This window comes from Rhinolophus sinicus, linkage group LG04, assembly GCF_036562045.2.
Source record: "Rhinolophus sinicus isolate RSC01 linkage group LG04, ASM3656204v1, whole genome shotgun sequence".
In the NCBI taxonomy this organism is placed as follows: Eukaryota; Metazoa; Chordata; class Mammalia; order Chiroptera; family Rhinolophidae; genus Rhinolophus; species Rhinolophus sinicus.
In genome coordinates this window covers 85,613,581-85,632,947 of record NC_133754.1, presented here as the reverse complement: position 1 = coordinate 85,632,947, position 19,367 = coordinate 85,613,581, and the positions used below count along the sequence as shown (strand labels likewise).

Genomic DNA, 19,367 nt, shown 5'->3' with positions numbered 1-19,367 from the left:
TATTGTATTACTGTCCTTCTCTCCTTTATGTCAGACAATATTTGCTTTATATATTTCGGTGCTCCTATGTTGATTGCATAAATGTTTACAAGGATTATATTTTCTTCTTTCATTATGTAATATCCGTCTTTGTCTTTATTATAGACTTTGTTTTAAAGTTTGTTTTATCTGATATAATTATTGCTACCCCAGCTATTTCATTTTCATAAAATATCTTTTTCCATCCCATTACTTTCAGTCGTTGTGTCTTTTGATCTGAAGTGAGTCCTGTAGTCAGCAAATGCATGGGTTTTGTTTTCTTAGCCATTCAGCCACCATATGTCTTTTTTCTTTTTTTTTGCATTTTTTAAAATATTTTTTATTAAATATAGCTAATAAAGTATTATATTAATTTCAGGTATACACAGTAGTTATTCAAAATTTATGTATCTAAGGAAGTGATCACCATGGTAAGCTCAACAACCGTCTGATGCTGTACCACTCTACCATAATATAATTGATTATATTCCCCATGCTGTACATTACATCCCCATGACTCATTTGTTTTATACCTAGAAATTTGATCCTCTTATTCCACTTCACCTTTGCTCCTCCTTTTCAAATTTTTCAATTACATTTAACATTCAATACTATTTTACATTAATTTTTACCCTATTCTTTTGATTGGAGCATTTAATCCATTTACATTTAAAGTAATTATTGATAGATACATAGTTATTACCATTTACTATTCGTATTTATGTTTCTCCCCCCCCCCCCCCACACACACACACATCTTTTTCTTCTTAAAAAAGTCCCTTTAACAATTCTTGTAATACTGGTTTGGTGGTGATGAACTCCTTTAGTTTTTTCTTGTCTGTGAAGCTCTTAATCTCTCCTTCAATTTTAAATGATATCTTTGCTGGGTAGAGTAGTCTTGGTTGTAGGTCTTTACTTTTCATCACTTTCAATATGTCCTGCCAATCCCTTCTGGCCTGCAAAGTTTCTGTTGAGAAATCAGATGACAATCTTGTGGGAACTTCTTGTTAACTAGTTGCCTTTCTCTTGCTGCTTTTAGGAATCTATCTTTAATCTTTGCCATTTTAATTATAATGTGTATAATTTAATTATAATGTGGGGGCTAGTTTTTGTGTACCTTGTTTGGAACTCTGCGCTTCCTAGACTTGTATGTCTATTTCTTTTGCCAGGTTAAGAAATTTTTCAGTCACTATTTATTCAAACATTTTCTCAATCTCTTGCTTTCTCTCTTCTGGTACTCTTATGATGTGAAGATTGTTATACTTGATATTGTCCCAGCAGTCGCTCAAACTCTTCTCATTTTTAAAAATTATTTTTCATTTTTGCTATTCTGATTGAGTGTTTTCTGCCACCTTGTCTTCCAAACTGCTGATTTGATCCTCTGCTTCATCTAGTCTGGTGATTCCTTCTAGTGCATTCTTCATTTCAGTTATTGTATTCTTCACTTCTAACTGTTGCATTTGTATGATTCCTATGTCCATTTTCATGCTTACTGTCTCTTTGTTGAAGTTCTCACTGAGTTCATCTATTCTTCCTCTAAGTTCATTGAGCTTCCTTATAACCATTGTTTTGAATTCTGCATCTGGTAGGTTGTTTGGCTCCATTTTATTTAGGTTTTTTTTTCTGGAGTTTTCTCCTGTTCTTTCATTGGGGACATATTTCTTTTACTCCCCATTTTGCCTGTCTCCTTGTGTTTGTTTTTATGTATTAGCGAGAACTGCGATGTCTCCTGTTCTTAGTAGCATGGCCTTATGTAGTAGGTGTGCTGTGGGGCCCAGTGACCCAGTCTCCCTGGTCACCTGTCCTGTGTTTTCCATGTGTGTCCCTTGTGTGGGTTGGTGTGTGCCCTCCTGTTACAGCTGGGCCTTGATTGTTATTGGTATGTCAGTTAGTGGATTGATCTTCAGGATGACAACTTAGAGGCTGCTGGAGGTGGGGAGGTGTTGGGGGGCCTTTGCTCACAGATCAGTATTCACCTCAGTGGACTCTGGTGCCTGCTGAGACTGCCTTTTATGTTTGCCATTTTTGGGGCTAATTGTCTGGTGCTCTGCTGTGGTCTGAAGCCAACTTCCAGGTACGTTGGTTCTGGGGTCTCTTGAGAGGGTCTCTGGTGCAGACCTAGGTCAATCAGTGCACGTGACCAGCTGGGGACTACCTGGTAGGAGCTACAATGCAATCCGTGTTTGGTCACTTCTTTTGTTGGACCAGGAGGTGTGTGGGAGAGGGCATGCTGTGAACCAAGTATTGGGTCAGGGGTAGTTCCGCAAAAAGCCCAGGGTACCCGAGGCCTGCTGACACCTGGCAGCTCCCATAAGACTCTATTAAGAGCCTCATGCAAGTATGTGAGTTGGGTGAGGTGGGGTTAGGGAATCACCAGCATGGAAAAAATGTTGTTCACCAGGTTAATGTAGATTTTGGTTTGGTGTCAGTGCTGAGTCTGGAGCTACTCAGCAGAAGTCTCAGAGCACACTGAGACCAGCTGCAGCCCATCTGAACCCCTGAGAGTTGTCTAAGGAATATAGCACTGGCAAGACAGTGTGCCTTGGGTGATGCACAAGTTGGGTAGGGCAGAATCCCAGGGAGTCACTGGGGTGGAGCAAGTGGGGCTCACCAGGCCAATGCAGTTCAGATTTGGCCGGGTGGTGGAGGGCTTAACTCAGGAAAGATGGAAGCAGCCTGATGGCTACTCAGGAGGAAGATTCTCCACAGGGAAAATGGTGACTACACCTCCAGTCTTTGTCTTGAAGCCACACAACTCAGTCTCTCCCTGTATGTCTCTGGTACCTCCTGAGCTGAAGTCCTTCTGCTGTGAGTGAGTGGGTCTGTGTGCAGACCCTTTAGAGGATGTTGGGTTTCCTGCAGCCTTTTGTCTTCCCAGACTGTCAGAATCCCCACTGTTTTTCACAGCCAGATGTTGTGAGGGCTCCTTTTCCCAGCACTGGAACACTGGGCTGTGGGGTTGGGGCCCCTTGTTTCTGCAGGGAGACTTCTGCTGCCAAGATATCCCTCTCGTTTCTCAATCACCACAAGAAAGTGTGGGGCTGGCCTGTTTTGCATCTCCACCCCTCCTACAGCCTTGGCAAGGCTTCTTCTTTATATCCTTAGTTATAGGACTTCTGTTCATATGGTTCTCCATGTTGATCGTTCTATAATTTAGTTGTAATTTTAATGTGGTCACGGGAGGAGGTAAGCACAGTGTTTATCTACTCCAACATCTTAGAACGAAAAATAACACTTTAAAAGTCTTTAACATGATTGAATAAAAGGTGATGTTTGATTATTGAAAGCCCAACTCAGCAAAAGAGCAGTAGATATTAATTGTTTAACCATGCAACATCCATCAAGAACTTTAGCATCCAGATCTCAGGCTTTGTCTTCACTCCAAGGCCTACTTTTGCCTTAGGCAGTTTCCTTGTCAATATAGTTGACCTAGTCAGCACACTAGCCTCACAGTTCAGTTAAGGCTCTCAAGCTAGTCAACTTTACATTCAAATTTAGCTCTGCTCTTATAGGCTACATGACTTTAGACATTTGTCTGCCTCACCTACAGCCTGTGAAGCCTTGTGGCTCCACAGACTGGATCAATTCAGTCATAACTTTAGATTAATCTTCCTTGCCCAGGAAATCAGCACATCCAGTGCAAATTAATACAACTATAAATGTTTGTGGATGAGAAAGGGGTTCTGTAATAAATCTGATATGTCCAGCAACTGAAACTAACCTCACAGTGTGATCTGATCATAAATTCTTAACTGGGCAGGTTATGGTTGATAGTCACATTAGAGGCATATTATTTTTTTGGTGAAATATTTATCAGCCTTAAGCAAACACTGTCCATAATTCATGTGCATCCAGGTTAACACATCTTTGAAATGCCAGAAGTTTAAGCACCCTCAAGGTTCAAGCACCCTCAAGGGAGCACATGATTTTAACTATCCTATAATCCAATCATATAGATTTCCCCACCTTCGTATAATCTTCCTTATATTCCTTTCTTAATTCCATAAATATGAAAGAAACTGCAAAGCATCATTCTCTGAAGCATTTGAGATCTTGCTTCCCAGCATGTCATCAGTTTGGCTCAAATTAACTCACAAATTTCTCCACAGGGTTGCACATTTCTTACATTGATATTTACTTGACATCGAGGCGGGATTCTGAATAAGCACAACCAGGACCACCCTGTGGATCTGGACCTAGTGTAGGTACCAGCAAGTGCCCATTGTGCCCCACTGGCTCTCTGCTTTGCATTGGATGGACTTCAGTGAGATTTTTTCTTGGAATTGTGGACCTCCTGGCTTTAAGTAGCAGGTCCATGACTTTACTTGAGCTGTTCTTAGAAAATCCTTGGGGTGGATAAGGGTTGACATCACCCAGGGAAAGGAAAACAAAGTGAGTTGCTGCTTTTCTTTTCCTTTTTTAAATTGGATTGTTTACTGAGAGTCTAAATAAAATCTTTGCTGGTTAATAAGAGACTGAACTCTCTTTAGCTTCAAAGAGAAAAGACACTTGCTTCCCCAACCTGAATCTTGGCTATTCTTAGGTGACTAAGAATCTTTGTGGGATGGCCTGAGGAAAACTTTCCTCTAGGGCATTAAACAGTCTTATATGGAGATCCACCACATTTGGTTTGTCTGGAGACATTCATATAAAGGTTTGTTTTCCCTAGAAGTTCATTCAGACTCTACAGATCTCTAAGGAAAACTAAAATTAACATGGGAAATCATGCCTCTGAGGCTGACAAGCCCCACAACATTCAGTCACCCATTAATACTCTTGCAGGAAGATGGCTGAGATGAGGATACTTTGATACTTCTAAATTAATCTTTTGCATGCACAATTAGAAAAAGCCAGTTATAAAGTTAGGAAGAATGAATGGAAAGTATATTTAATTGATCTCTCAATGCTTCAAAAGGAGGATTTAAATAAATGGATCAACCTGTCATGCCATTGAGGTGGCAACCCAATTCTTTGAGGCTTTAAAAACAGTTGTCCTTAACAGGGAAAAAGTCATTTGGAACTTGACTTATCAAGGACAGATCTTATCCTAACTGCCAAAATAAAATTTGGATCCAACTGTTCTTTTATAAACTAGTGTTTTTTTCTCATGGTTAAAGGTTTCTGTTTGTGGCTCTTTGTGTATCTATATATGTATGTTGCAAATGTGAGATAATTTTCTACCTCTGGATGATATTCTTAAAATTAATTTAAAGGCAAGCACTCATAAGAATTGAATATTCTAAAATTCTCTGAAACATAAAAACTAACTCAAATGCTTTTCAAGTTTGTTAAGATTAATCCTTAGTAAATAAAACTACCCTGTTTCCCCGAAAATAAGACCTAGCTGGACAATCAGGTCTAATACATCTTTTGGAACAAAAATTAATATAAGACCCACTCTTATTTTACTATAAGACCCAGTCTTATATAATGTAATATAATATAAGACCGGGTCTTATATTAATTTTTGCTCCAAAGACTCATTAGAGCTGATTGTCTAGGTAGGTCTTACTTTCGGGGAAACACGGTAGTTTATGTTTATTGGTTTAAGTAGAATGGACATGTTTTTGAGTTATTGACATTAAATGTAATAAATATATTTTACTAGGATTTACAAAAATAAGTTCATGTTAATAATTGACTTTGATGTCTATGAAATATGTTTCTAAAGATTATAAAATGTCTTCATAAATTTGACTTCTTAGTTTTCATTAGAAATTGAGGTTTGAATATATGTAATTACAACTACAAGGAATAACTTTGCAGTGTTCCAGAAGGGCCCCTGAAATACCTCAAAATATTTGTTTTTTCTTCTTACAAAAGATAACTTTTATTGAAAGGAGACATCTTACACTATGGCCAAAGTTTGATAGAGTCACTTTAAGAAAATGCCAAATAGTTAACTGCTTCCTTTCACAAGCTCCTTGGAGACAAAGACTTTAAAGATCACTGACTGCCACCTGGAGATTTTCTTTATTGGAAAGGACATGAAAAAAAAAAAGAAAAAGACACTCTCCAACCTCGGAAGGGACCTTTTGAGGTGCCTAACCATGAATAGACATCTACCCCCATCTCTGACACTTGCCTCTGTTTACAGCAGACACAAAGACTACTCAAGGATGAGAAGCCACTGATATCAGAGGTAGACAGCTATCCCAACACATTGACAAGGCCTGTATACCTGTGGATTGATATTGAACTCAGAAACCAATTGTTTGATTGTCTTTACCTGTCTACTAATGACATTAGTCATAATAATAGTTATTCTTTGGTTTTTCTATATAGACCAACTCTTTATGAGTACCGAACATATATGAGATAACTTTTAATATTCTTTTTAAATCATATATATGTATGTAGTGTTAGATACAAAATACAGAAAAGTGAGACAGATGGCAAAACTTGGATCATGATGTTTCACAAGATAGAAATAATCCAGAGTGTTTTTCACAATGAAGGCCATAAGACCTGACTGCCTTCCGTTTACCTTCCCTCCCCTCTGGGGGAAATTTTGCCTCAATTCAAATATTTCACAGTTATGGTATTGCCCCATCCCCATTGATTCGCTGTTTCAACAAGATGACATCAATAGTGAGACCTCCTAGGAATGAGCCTTCCTAGCACTGTGACACCACACTATCCGACCAAAACTTTGAACATCAGTGCATCCTTTGGATTGATTTATAACAAAAAGGGGGAATTATGGATTAAAAAGGAGCTCTATACCATGTTTCCCTGAAAATAAAACTGGGTCTTATATTAATTTTTGCAACAAAAGACACATTAGGGCTTATGTGCAGGGAATGTTATCCTGAAAAATCATGCTAGGGCTTATTTTCAGGGAAACATGGTAATAAATCTGACAAGTCTAGTGACTGAAAGTAATCTCACAGGTTGATCTAATCATAAATTCCTAACCCGGCAGGCCATGGTGGGTAGTCATGCTTCAGGCATATAGCTTTTTTAGTAAAAACTTTATCTTTGTCTTAAGCAAGCCCTGTCCATTGTTCTTGTACATCTAGGTTAACACACCTTTGAAAATGCCAGATTAATCCTCTTTTTCAGACCCCTTGGAGGCTAACCACCCTCAAGGAAGCACATACTCTTAACTGTCCTGTACCTTGCTTTCTCCCACCTTCATGTAATCTTCCTTACCTTACCTCCTTCATTTCAAATGTACACAAGACACTTCAAAATTGTCAATTCTCTGGAGTATTTGAGATATTGGTACCCTGCATTTCATCAGTTTGGCTCAGATAAATTCTTATGAAAATTCTCTACAGGATTGGATGTTTCTTATGTCAACAAATTTATGATCTCCAACAACAGAAAAATCCTCCACAATGCTGTGCTGTCATGCTACATGCTTTTTTTTTAAATTTTTTTTTTAAAGGAGGGCACAAGTCACAGTGGCCTACATGCTTTTAAACAGCCACCTCCACCCTAAATTTCTAAATGTTGCCTCAGAGCATTTACCAGTCTCCTATGACTCCTCCCCACAATCATCAGATGGGAACTCCCTCAACCTCTTGTCCTCCCTCTACCCAACTAGGGACTTATTTTCTTTTACAACTATCCTTTCCTCCTTCCACCTCATCTGAGAGGTTATTCCACCACTTTATCAAAGCTACTCTGGATACCAACCTTTCCTATCTTCTTTGGTGTTTTAGTCTTTTCATTTATCCATGCTATGCTATATCTGCAATCCCTCCCTCTCTACTGCTTTCTTTCCTTAGATTATGAACATGCCCAAGCTTTTCATCTTTGGAGAGAAAAAAATGTCTTCTATCTTCTATACCAACACTCTCTTTTTCCATTCAAACAGTCTTCTTCAAAGATCAGTCTATGAAACCATAACTTTAGAGAGTGTTCTTTAGTACACGCTCATTCACTCTTTAACCCACTTCACTTTGGCTTCCATTCCCACTTGAATCATAAAGCTACCTCAGCAAAAAGCAGAGGTGACATCCATATCACCCAATCCAATATGGAATTTTTAGATTTTGGTAGATATGCCATCTCTGTGTCACTGACTATTGACCACACCTCCTTCTCAAGTCCCCTCTTCTTTGGCATCTGTGACATCACTCTTTCCTGGTTCTCTGCCTACCTCTGAATATTTCTTCTCAGTCATCTTTCCTAACCCTTTAAATGCTTATATTCTCTAGAACGCTTCATTTCATTTACATTCTATTGGTGATACCAACAACCCGTAGCTCCAACTCTACCTACATTCTGGTAATTCCCTAAATATCTGCCTAGATACCTCGGACATCCCAGAGCTCTTCTGTGCCCTAAGACAGTAACTGTCTTACACTTGCACTTGGTGGTCACAGACTTATCAAACTCAACATGTCCTAATTCAAAGCTTCATCTTCCCCCATACCTGCTCTTCCTCGGCTCTTATGTTCTTGGATAATACCATGATCTATCCAACTACATAAGTGGGAAATCTGAGTATTATTCTTAGGTCCTCATTCAGATTCTTTCCTTTTGTCTCCTATTATCAATTAGTAAAATTCTATCACATCTGTTTTATAAATCTCTTAAATTTGTCTTTCTCTCCAGTCCTTCAACTATTGCTCTGTCATCTCCAGCGTGGGCCAGTCTCCCTGACTCCAGCTTTGTCTCTTTCCAATTTATCCTTCATAAATCCGCTAGCAGCTATCTTTCCTTGTTAAAGTAACTTTCTAAATACAGGCACACCTTGTTTTATTGGGCTTCACTTTATTGTGCTTCACAAATGTTGTGGGTTTTTTTTTTTTTAATAAATTGAAAATTTATGGCAACTCTGAGTCAAACAAGTCTATCGGCACCATTTTTCTAACAGACTCAGATGATGGTTAGCATTTTTTAGCAATAAAGTATTTTTAATTAAGGTGCGTACGTTGTTTTTTCAAACATAATGCTATTGCACACTTTATATACTAGAGCATAGTGTAAATAAAAAATTCATGTGACTCATTTTATTAAGACATTCACTTTATTGTGGTAGTCTGGTACCGAACCTGCAATATATTGGAGGTACGCCTGCGGCATATCAATCCTCAGCTTAGAGTCCTTAAGTGAGAAGAATAGCCATAGAGTAGTAATGTAAATTTATTTTAATTACTCTATTATTAAAATCTGTACGTTTCACATTAAATTTATAATTTTGAAATATCAGGACACATTTGGTTGAGAAATATGTGGGACTTCCATTCTAGAACCTCTTTCTTGGAATCTGGCAAGTTAACATTAGCATTCAAGAACTTAGTCTTTAATTGTTTTCAGTTGCCAATCTGGTGAAATACACACTATATATATGAAATTTAGGATCAAATCAAATAACAAAAATATGTTTATTTCATTTATACAAAATTTGAAGTTCTCCCTATATTAAAAAAAAAGGAATCAGTTTATCAATAATTTTCTTTTTTCTTTTTTCTTAATTGGGGAATATGGGGGAACAGTGTGTTTCTCCAGGGCCCATTGCTCCAAGTCATTGTCCTTCAATCTAGTTGTGGAGGGCACAGCTCAGCTCCAAGTCCAGTTACCATTTCAGTCTTTAGTTGTAGGGAGCGCAGCCCACCATCCCATGAGGGAATTGAACAGGCAACCTTGTTGTTGAGAGCTCCCGCTCTAACCAACTGAGCCATCCGACCACTCTGTCAATGATTTTCTTAAGACAGTATCCACATCACTCTCACTGCTCCGGGATCTGATGGGAGGGTAGGTGGTTTTATAATTGGAATGCGTGGGAAATACTGAGTAAAGGAGTAGCAGCAGATTTTGTATTTATTTGTTTATGAATCTGTATCTAAATGGGCATTCTTTCTGACTGTTCCTCCTAATTTTTGAATCTGGGGGGAGGAGGAAAATGGCAGCAGAAGGACCTAAACTATACTCTTTTTATGTATTTTTTTCTTCTTTATTTTTCATTGAGATACAATTGACATACAACATTATATTAGTTTCAGCTGTACAGCATAATTATTTGATATTTGTATATAGTGCGAAGTGACCACCACGCTAACTCTAGTTAACATCACCACACAGTTACAGATTTTTTTCTTGTGGTGAGAACTTTTAAGATCTACTCTCTTAGCAACTTTTAGATATACAATACAGTAGTATTAACTATACTTACCATGCCTATATTTTTAATCAGCATTATTTTATAACACATTTTGATATCTGATATGACCATGAGCTCTTCTTTACTTTTTTTAGAAGACATTTTTTCTTTAATTTTAACCATATTCTCACTTTTAAAAATGTCCATTATTCTTACATGTTTATGCCAAGCATTGGGATAAGTTAGAATACCTACTTACAGGCTTGTTGTGAAGATGAAATGAGTGAATGCATAAAGCTCTTGGACAGTGCCAGGCAGGTAGGAAGTACTTAGTAAACATTGGCTTCTACTACTGTTTCCGTAGAACACACACACCAAGAGAACAGGAACTTCTGTTTTGGCCACTACTCTGTCCCCAGCATCTAAAAAACAGCAATAAATATTTATAGTTCATTCATTTTAGTTCAACAAATACTATGAATACTATGACATACTTGACAGATTATCAGAGACCCAGTGATGAGTAAGAATTGGGCCCTATACTAGAGAGGTGAAGATTAATAGGACATTTTTCTCTCTCCACTGTATTTTTGTTTGTTTGTTTGTTTTTTGTAGATGCTGTTCCCTCTGCTTGGGACACTCGCCGCCACTTCTTCATCTGGTTAATTCCTACCATTTTTCACATCTGTTAAGACAGGGGATTGTAATGGTGGCACTAAATCTTCTATTTTAAGATTTGGATCTCTGGTCTAATTTGATTTAACAAGTGTAATTTAGCTTGGGACTTTTTGAAAGCTTTCTTTTCTTTCTTTGCCTCTTAATAATTCTATTTCCTTATACATTTAGTATGCCTACCAGTTTCATTGTTTCTGTTTACTTCGTCCTGGTGCTGGCCCTGTGACTTGGGAGAGAGTTTGCATCTGTATGGGACCCACTCTGGGACCCACTCCTGGCTCCAACTTAAATCTACATAACACATGCAAAGGTTGCTATAACCTGTGTAACTGCACCTTCACCCCAACCCAAAAGACAAAGCTGAGCTCAATAGAAAATTCCAGTACAGGATGAAGAGATTTACATCTTCTTATATAGAAAATATAAATACATTATATTTAGAAAATATAAAACTTGAGACTGTTAGGCCAGGAGCAGAAATTGCCTTAGGCCTGGAGAAACCCTGGAATGTGCTGAATAGAAACCATCTTATCTTAGAAGCCATCTTGTCCGCTCCCTGCTTGTTTATGATGCATTGAAGAGGAACAGCCTTGTTTACTACCTGCCCCTATAAAACTCCATACCCTTCTTCCTCGGACAGGTTATGGTCTTTTCTAACCTGACCTCCTGTTACTCACACATGCCAAATAAATTCCAATAGACCAATTTTGGTCTCCCGCCACTCATTCCTCCTGCCATGCCTAACAACATCCTTAAACCTCTCAGCTCAGATACTACACACTCACAGAAAAGCTTTCCCAGTGCCCCTGCATGGGTGAGGAACCTTCCGCAGCTCCTTCTGTCATGTTCTTAGCAGGTAGGAATTTTCTGTCTCTGCGCAATGACTAGACTGAGCAACCTGAAGTCATGACAGTGGGTCTCAGCTCTGTGGCCTTAGTGCCCAGTCCATTGTTTGGAACATAATATGTGCATGATATATGGTAAAGAAATGAATGATGATGAGAAAACCTAGTCATCTTTACAAGACAAGAGGACTTTTTTTGAACAGCCGTGCCATAGCTTTAAGAAACAAAGACATGTACTGTACTGCAAATCATCATTTTTACCCGTAAATGGCAAAATAAGCCAAACTTTATGAAAATCTCCTTTTTACCCTTCCTGGATACTAAATTGTTTTTGAAAGTTACATAACAGGACATAACTAAGTTAAACGGTGAGAAGTGAAAAAATGTCATTGTTATCTCAGTGAGGTAACCATGGAACCAGTGACACTAGTGCAAAGAACCTGACAGACAGCTGTTGGACTGGTGTCATTTTTATACAGCAACATCAGTTTTATTCCCTTCTAAAACTGGGGGAGAAAGATTAATTCCTCCACATCAGAAGTATTTTATAGAATATCTTTTAAAATGATGAAGACGTTAGAATGTCTCTCTGGTTGTTATGAAGAAACAATAGATATTCATCAAAGTAAGCAAGTAGTTTGGCTAATGTCGAGGGATTAATTGCTATGGTAATCTCAACTGTGGTTTAGAGTTACCTGAGACTGAGTGTGTGCACTTCCTTTGGACAACGTCACCGTATCAACCTATGTTCCTCCAGTATGCAGGGTAGGAAGACTTGAGTAAGAACGGGTAAAAATGGTTCCTACCATTTTGGGGGAAAGCTTTCAAAGTCCCTTCTCTATGCTTCCCCACCTTCTGATGATCTCTGATGTGCTTCCCCAAGGGTGTCTCCCACTGCCTCAACCCCCATCACATGTAGAGAGCCTCCTCTCCCAAGAACCAGGATCCACTTGCTTCCTCCCACCTGTTTGGGTAAGCCTGTTAGAGCTGGAGGCAGTGAGGCTATTGCTATTAGGGTAACAATGGCCCAGAATGTTTAATATGTGATCCTGAGTAAAGCTGTTAGTATTTTCATAGATGCATTCTTAATCCAAGATAATGAATTCCTGATTTTTCAAAGTTTCAAGCATCAACAAACAAGAGGTGGGAGGAGTTTTTGGGTCTTGCCTATGGCAGCTGCCTACTCCACTTACTTAAATGGCTATTACGTCTTCAATCTTAGTTTCTAAAGAAAAAAAAAGTCTCAATTTTTCTTCCATATAAACTTGCCTAGGGTTCTGGCCCCTAAAAAAATTACAATTGCATTAAATGCTTTGAGAAAACCACAATTCTCAAAACTTGGGGTTAATTTTTCATCTAAATATTTCATATTATCTGATCTTATCAGAAATTAATATGGATATAACATGCCATTCCCCAAATCAGAGCAAAGGGAAAGGGGTTTTGAATCTAACAGTCTTTCCTTAGCTAAAAACATTCTGGGAAACAACCAGCAATTTAAGATTGCTGCAATGGTTTCACGCTAGGCTATCTTGCCCCATTCAAAATTGTGTACAATCACCCCTCTCTCCCCAGAGGTTTGGGAATGAATCATCAACTTTTCTTTTTCAAGTGCGCTATTAAATTAGGCTACGGCCTGGAACCAAACATTTGTTCTTACAAACCTTTCTTTCATGTCATCAGCTGTAATGGGAACCAGAAATTCAGTAGGCAGTCCGTATCTCCAACAAAGCAAAAGCAGGGACATCCAGGCCCACACTTCTGCTGTCATGCACCATTTGGACAAATTTAAAAATCATTTTTAAGAGTTGGAGAATTAATGCTAAAATTAGAAGAGGCCAACTTCACTTTATATAAAAATTTATCATTTTTAAAATTCAGAAGTAATATATGTAATTCCTATTGAGTAAGAAGTTTAAAACAACTGCTTTGAATCTCAGTCTTATGAAAGATACCTTTAAAGGACATCCACATGTTAAAATAAACAGTGTTTTTAAATTCCAGTTTCAAGAAGTTAAAGGTACTTTCAGTCCATTTTTAATTTCCGGAAATAGCAATTGCTGAATATAAAAATACATAACTATAATAATGGCTACCACTTAGTGACATGCTATGAAAATCAGACCTTTAAGGAAAAATGTAAATGAGATAACATCTGTAAAAGCACCTATCACTCTTCGTTAATTCATTCATCCGTTGAAGTAATAGTGTTACCACTATGCAAAGGAGTAACAATAACAACAATAAACAAAACATACAAAAACCTCTGTCTTGTGGAGCTTATCTTGCAGGGATGGTGAGGTGAGATAGATTATAAACAAAATAAATCAATAAATATAGAGCAAAAGGCTATAGAGCAAACAGACCAGAGACTGCTGCAGATAGGGAGGAAGTTACCATTTTAAATAGGAGGGCAGGGTAAGGTGGCATTTGCATCAGATATGAAAAAGATGTGACTTTGAAAAAGAGGACTCCAGGTAGAGGGAACCAAAAGGGCACAGGCCTTGAGACGGGAGTACCTGGCACCCTTAAGGGACAGCAGAGTCCAATGAGGCCTGTGCAGAGAGGTGGGTAGGAAGAGAGGGTGTTAAGGGATTAAATCATAGAGGGGGTGGGGGTGAGAGCAGATTTTAGAAGGCCTTGTAGGACATTGGGTTTTACTTTGAATGAGGTAGGGGGGCCATTGGAAGATTTTGAACAAAGAAATGACATGATCTTAATTAAATCTTTAAAAGATGATTTTGGCTGTTACAAGTAGATTTAAGAAAGGCAAGGATTGAAGCAGGAAGATTAACTGGGCATATACTGGGCACTCCAGAAATAACTTGTTCATTACAAATTGCATTTTTATATTAAGTTCCCTCTTTTTTTTTTCCCTTGTAGCACCCTTTAAAATTCACTTTATTTCCTTATTCTCCGTATTATTTGGGGTTGTAATATATTCAAATTTCAGCAGTACAATTGCATTTCTTTGACACATTGAATACATTTCAGACTTTTCACCATCAAGTCAAACCGGTTTCTCATTTGACTTCTCCTTTTCCTTTCCTTAATTTGGCCAGAGTTAACTATAGCTCGTTCTCTGTGAGCAGAAACAACTACAAACAAAAGAAGTCACCATAATAGTAATAGGTAACGTTTTTGAGTGTTCTACATGTAGTAGGCACAGTGCTAAGTGTTCCACATGAAGTAGCTCATTTAGCCTTCACAATGATATGCGGAAGTACCGTGTTTCCCTGAAAATAAGCTGGACAATCAGCTCTAATGCATCTTTTGAAGCAAAAATTAATATAAGACCCGGTCTTATTTTACTAGAATATAAGACCAGGTGAATGGAATGGAATGGAATGGAATGGAATGGAATGGAATGGAATGGAATGGAATGGAATGGAATGGAATGGAATGGAATGGAATAGAATAGAATAGAATAGAATAGAATAGAATAGAATAGAATAGAATAGAATAGAATAGAATAGAATAGAATAGAATAATACAATACTGGGTCTTATATTATTTTTTCTCCAAAAAGATGCATTAGAGCTGATTGTCCGGCTCGGTCTTATTTTCAGGAAAACAGGGCAGGTATTGTTATCACTTCCATCTTCCCAATAAGAGAAGTTAAATAACCACTTGAGGTTACACAGCTGGCAAATAACCGGGCCTGAATTGGAGCTAAGGTCATAAGTCCATGGGGCTCAAAACCTGTGCAGGTGGCCACCACATTACAGTGCTGTTACCTCCCAGACACCCACAGAAGTGACCACTTTAAAAGACTGAGAAAGAAGGAAGATCTTAGGAAACTTTGACTGGATTGTGACATTGTAAAGTAACTCTGGTCCACTTGATTTTATTGTGGTCCATCTGCTTAATGAACAAATGGCATTTCTGTTTATGTTATTATTATGTTTTGGCCTCTTGTGAGTTTGGTTTGCTTGGATCAGCACCTCCCCCTCCCCTTCTGCCACCCATTCCCTACCTTCTACCCCCTCCCCAACTGTGCCTCCCCCATCTCCCTCCACTGCCCAGAGCGTTATCAAGCCCAGGCCAAGAATACAGAGACTCTACTAAAGGTGTCAGCTTGTGCCAAACAGCCAGCTCGCCTTTTGCACACAATGGTTCCAAGTGACTGTTTAGAGTTGTTTACAACATAATACAAATTTATTTGGGGAAAGGCTTTTGAGTTATTTTTGTGACATGATTTTGATATGTTTAGCCTTCTCCTATCTAATTGGTAAGAAGCTTAGTACATTTTGGTACAGAAATTTGAATTGCCATTTTTCACTCTTGATCTGTTACCTCTCAGGAATGTATAGTTCCTCTTATTTGCCATCTGAGGTAGGGAAAACTGAGGTGGTGGACATCTCTATTTAACGCAGTTAATGTAGCACGGACTCTAGATTTACTGCTTGCTGTATCTTGGCCAGAAAATAAATTCGGAGTTTAAACAAACTGGTAACTGACAATATTGGAAAAATACCAATCAGTTTCCTCAGCTGCTTCTCTCTTTTTTGTGTGTGAACAGACTCTTTATTAGTCCTTTTCCTTCCATCTGACTCCATACGACTGCTTAGCATATTGTGTTTCTCATGTAAACATTTGAAATATTTTGTATATACTGCATATTTTTTATATATTTGTATGTGTGTGTGTGTGTTGTATAGGTATATATTTCTTTTATTTAAAAAATCCTGCTCTCTAATAGAATGCAGTAGTTGCTTGAAGAGAGAAGAATGTGGTGAGAGAACAGGGTGAAAAGGAGATTTCAGTTCACTGTATATACTATTTTCTACCTTTTGGAATCTATATAGCATTTTTTAATTATCTGTTTAAGTTCATTATTTTACTATTAAAATAAAACAATTTAGACTAAAATCAATTAATTCTCTCTTTAGGTAGGGTCAAAAGTACTTTGTTATTTATAAAGGAAAACTTATTTTTTAAAAATTAAAATAATAAACTGCCCTGGATAAATATTGTTTTAGAAAAATATTCCTCAAAAATGATTGTTAGACAAATACCATATGATCTCATTTATATGTGGAATCTGAAAAAAGATTCTTTTTAACTCAGATACAGAGAATAGATTGGTAGTTGTCAGAGGTTGAGGCAGGGGCAGGGGTATGTGAAATGGGTGAAGGTGGCCAAGAGGTACAAAACCTGCAGTTATAAAATAAATAAATCCTGGGAATAATATACAGCATGGTGACTATAATTAATAATATTGTATTGCATATTTGAAAGTTGCTAAGAGAGTAGATCGTAAAACATCTCATCACCAGAAAAAAATTATAACTATGTGTGGTTATGGACATTAACTAGACTTATTATGGTGATCATTTTGCATATATACATATATTGAATCATGTGGTACACCAGAAACTAATATAATGTTATATATAAATTATATCTTAATTTAAAAAAAAAAGAATAAAGGCCTCATGGTCAGACAGCATATAGCCAGGTAGAAATCTCAGTTCTGCTGCATACCAGCTGAGTGTCCTTGGGCACATTACATAAGCTCTCTGTACCTCATTTTTTTCTCATCTGCAATTTGAAGATATGATACTCTGTACTTCACAGGGTACTTATGAAGATTAAATGAGTGTGAAGAAGAAAAGGGAGTAACTGCTAGTGGGTACGGGGTTCCTTTGGGGCAGTGATAAAAATGTTCTAAAGTAAATAGATGTTGCACAACTTTGTAAATACAAGAAACCATCGAAATGTACTTTAAAATAATGAATTTTATAGTATGGGAATTATATGCTAATAAAGCTGTCATTTGAAAACAATAGGCTCGGTAAGAGTTAGAAAGTATACTGAAAAATATCCCATGTAACAATAAGAGCATAACAAATGAATTTAACAAGAAATATGCTAGGCCTATGTGAAGAATTTATACATTCTGACCAAAGGTTACAATCAAAGACCGAAATAAATGGAAGGACAGACTATGTTTCTGGATATCTTAATATTGTAAAACATAAATTCTTCCTAAATTCACATATAAATTTAATGGTATCCTGAGGGATTTGAGGGGGAGAGAAAAGTGTGTCAAAATTAATGTAAAAATATGAAAGAATATATTATATATAATACACTATAAAATATATGGAAGAAATATGTCAATGTAGGTTCATCAATAGTACAAATGTACACACTCTGGTGGGAGACGTTGTTAAGGAGGGAGCCTGTGCATGTGTGAGGACAGCAGGTATATGGGAAAGCTCTGTACCTTTCTCTTAAATTTGCTGTGAACCTAAAACTTCTCTAAAACACACACACACACACACACACACACACACGCACGCACACACACACTGTGCAAAAAAGTGTATACACATTTTTTTCCTGTGACTATATATATATGTATACACACACACACATATATATACATATATATACATATACATATACATATACATATACATATACATACACATACACATACACATACACATACATATATATATATATGTATATATATATATATATATATAATTATAGTTGACATTCATTATTATTCAGCTTCAGCTTCAGGTGTACAGTGCAGTGATCAGGCACCTACATCATCCCTGAGGTGGTCTCCCTAATAAGACAACTGTCCATCGGATACCCTACAAAATCTTTACAACATTATTGATTAAATTCCCCAAACTGTGTTTCATATCCCCGTGGCAATCTTGTGGTTATCGATTATGTTTTCTAATCCCCTCACCTTCTCCCTCATCCCCATGCCCCTCCCATCCAGCAACCCTCAGTTTTTTCTCTATATCTCTGAGACTGTTTCTAATTAGTTTGTTCATTTATTCTATTCTTTAGATTCCACATATGAGATCATATGGTATTTGTCTTTCTCCATCTGACTTATTTCACTTAGCATCCATATCTAGGTCCATCCATATCGCTGCAAATGGTAAGATTTCATTCTTCTTTATGGCCAAGTAATATTCTATTGTATAAAGGTAACACAATTTCTTAATCCAGCCATCTACAGATGGGCATTTCAGTTGTTTCCATGTCTTGGCTATTGTGAATAGTCCTGCAATAAACATAGGGGTGCATAAATTTTTTTGAATTAGTGTTTTGGATTTCTCTGGATAGATACCTAGGAGTGGAATTGCTGGGTCACAAGGTAGTTGCAGTTCCATTTTTTTGAAATACCTCTATACTGATTTCCATAGTGGCTGCACCAATCTGCAATCCCACCAGCAGTGCACAAGGGTTCCTTTTTCTCCACATCCTCGCCAACACTTGTTGTTTGTTGATTTATTGATGATAGCCATTCTTATTGGAGTGAGGTGGTATCTCATTGTGGTTTTTATTTGCATTTCTATAGTGATTAGTGAGGTTAAGCATTTTTTCATATGTCTGTTTGCCATCTGTATGTCCTCTTTAGAAAAATGTCTCTTCATGTCCTCTGCCCATTTTTCAATTGGGTTGTTTGTTTTTTGGTGTAGAGTTGAATGAGGTTTTTTTAAATAAATTTTGGATATTAACCCCTTATCAGATATATCATTGACAAATATCTTCTCCCATTCAGTAGGATGCCTTTTTGTTTTATTGATGGTTTCCTTTGCTGTGAAAAATCTTTTTAGTTTGTCATTAATCCTATATGTTTGTTTTTTCCCTTACTTCCATTGCCCAAGGGGATATATCAGTAAAAATATTACTAAGGGTAATGTCTGCAAACTTTCTTCCTATATTTTCTTCCAGGAGTTTTATGGTTTCAGATCTTACATTTAAGTCTTTAATCCATTTTGAATTTATTCTTG

At 37.3% G+C, this 19,367-nt stretch overlaps 1 long non-coding RNA gene across 1 annotated transcript in view; it reads right to left on the bottom strand.

Annotated features, from left to right (window-relative positions):
- The window catches only part of LOC141571061 (uncharacterized), a 102,349-nt gene that overhangs the window by 56,761 nt on the left and 26,221 nt on the right, over window positions 1–19,367 (bottom strand). Inside the window, exon 3 of the long non-coding RNA XR_012495565.1 lies at window positions 10,335–10,497. This is a non-coding gene — a long non-coding RNA (uncharacterized LOC141571061). The remainder of the gene's footprint in view (window positions 1–10,334; window positions 10,498–19,367) is intronic.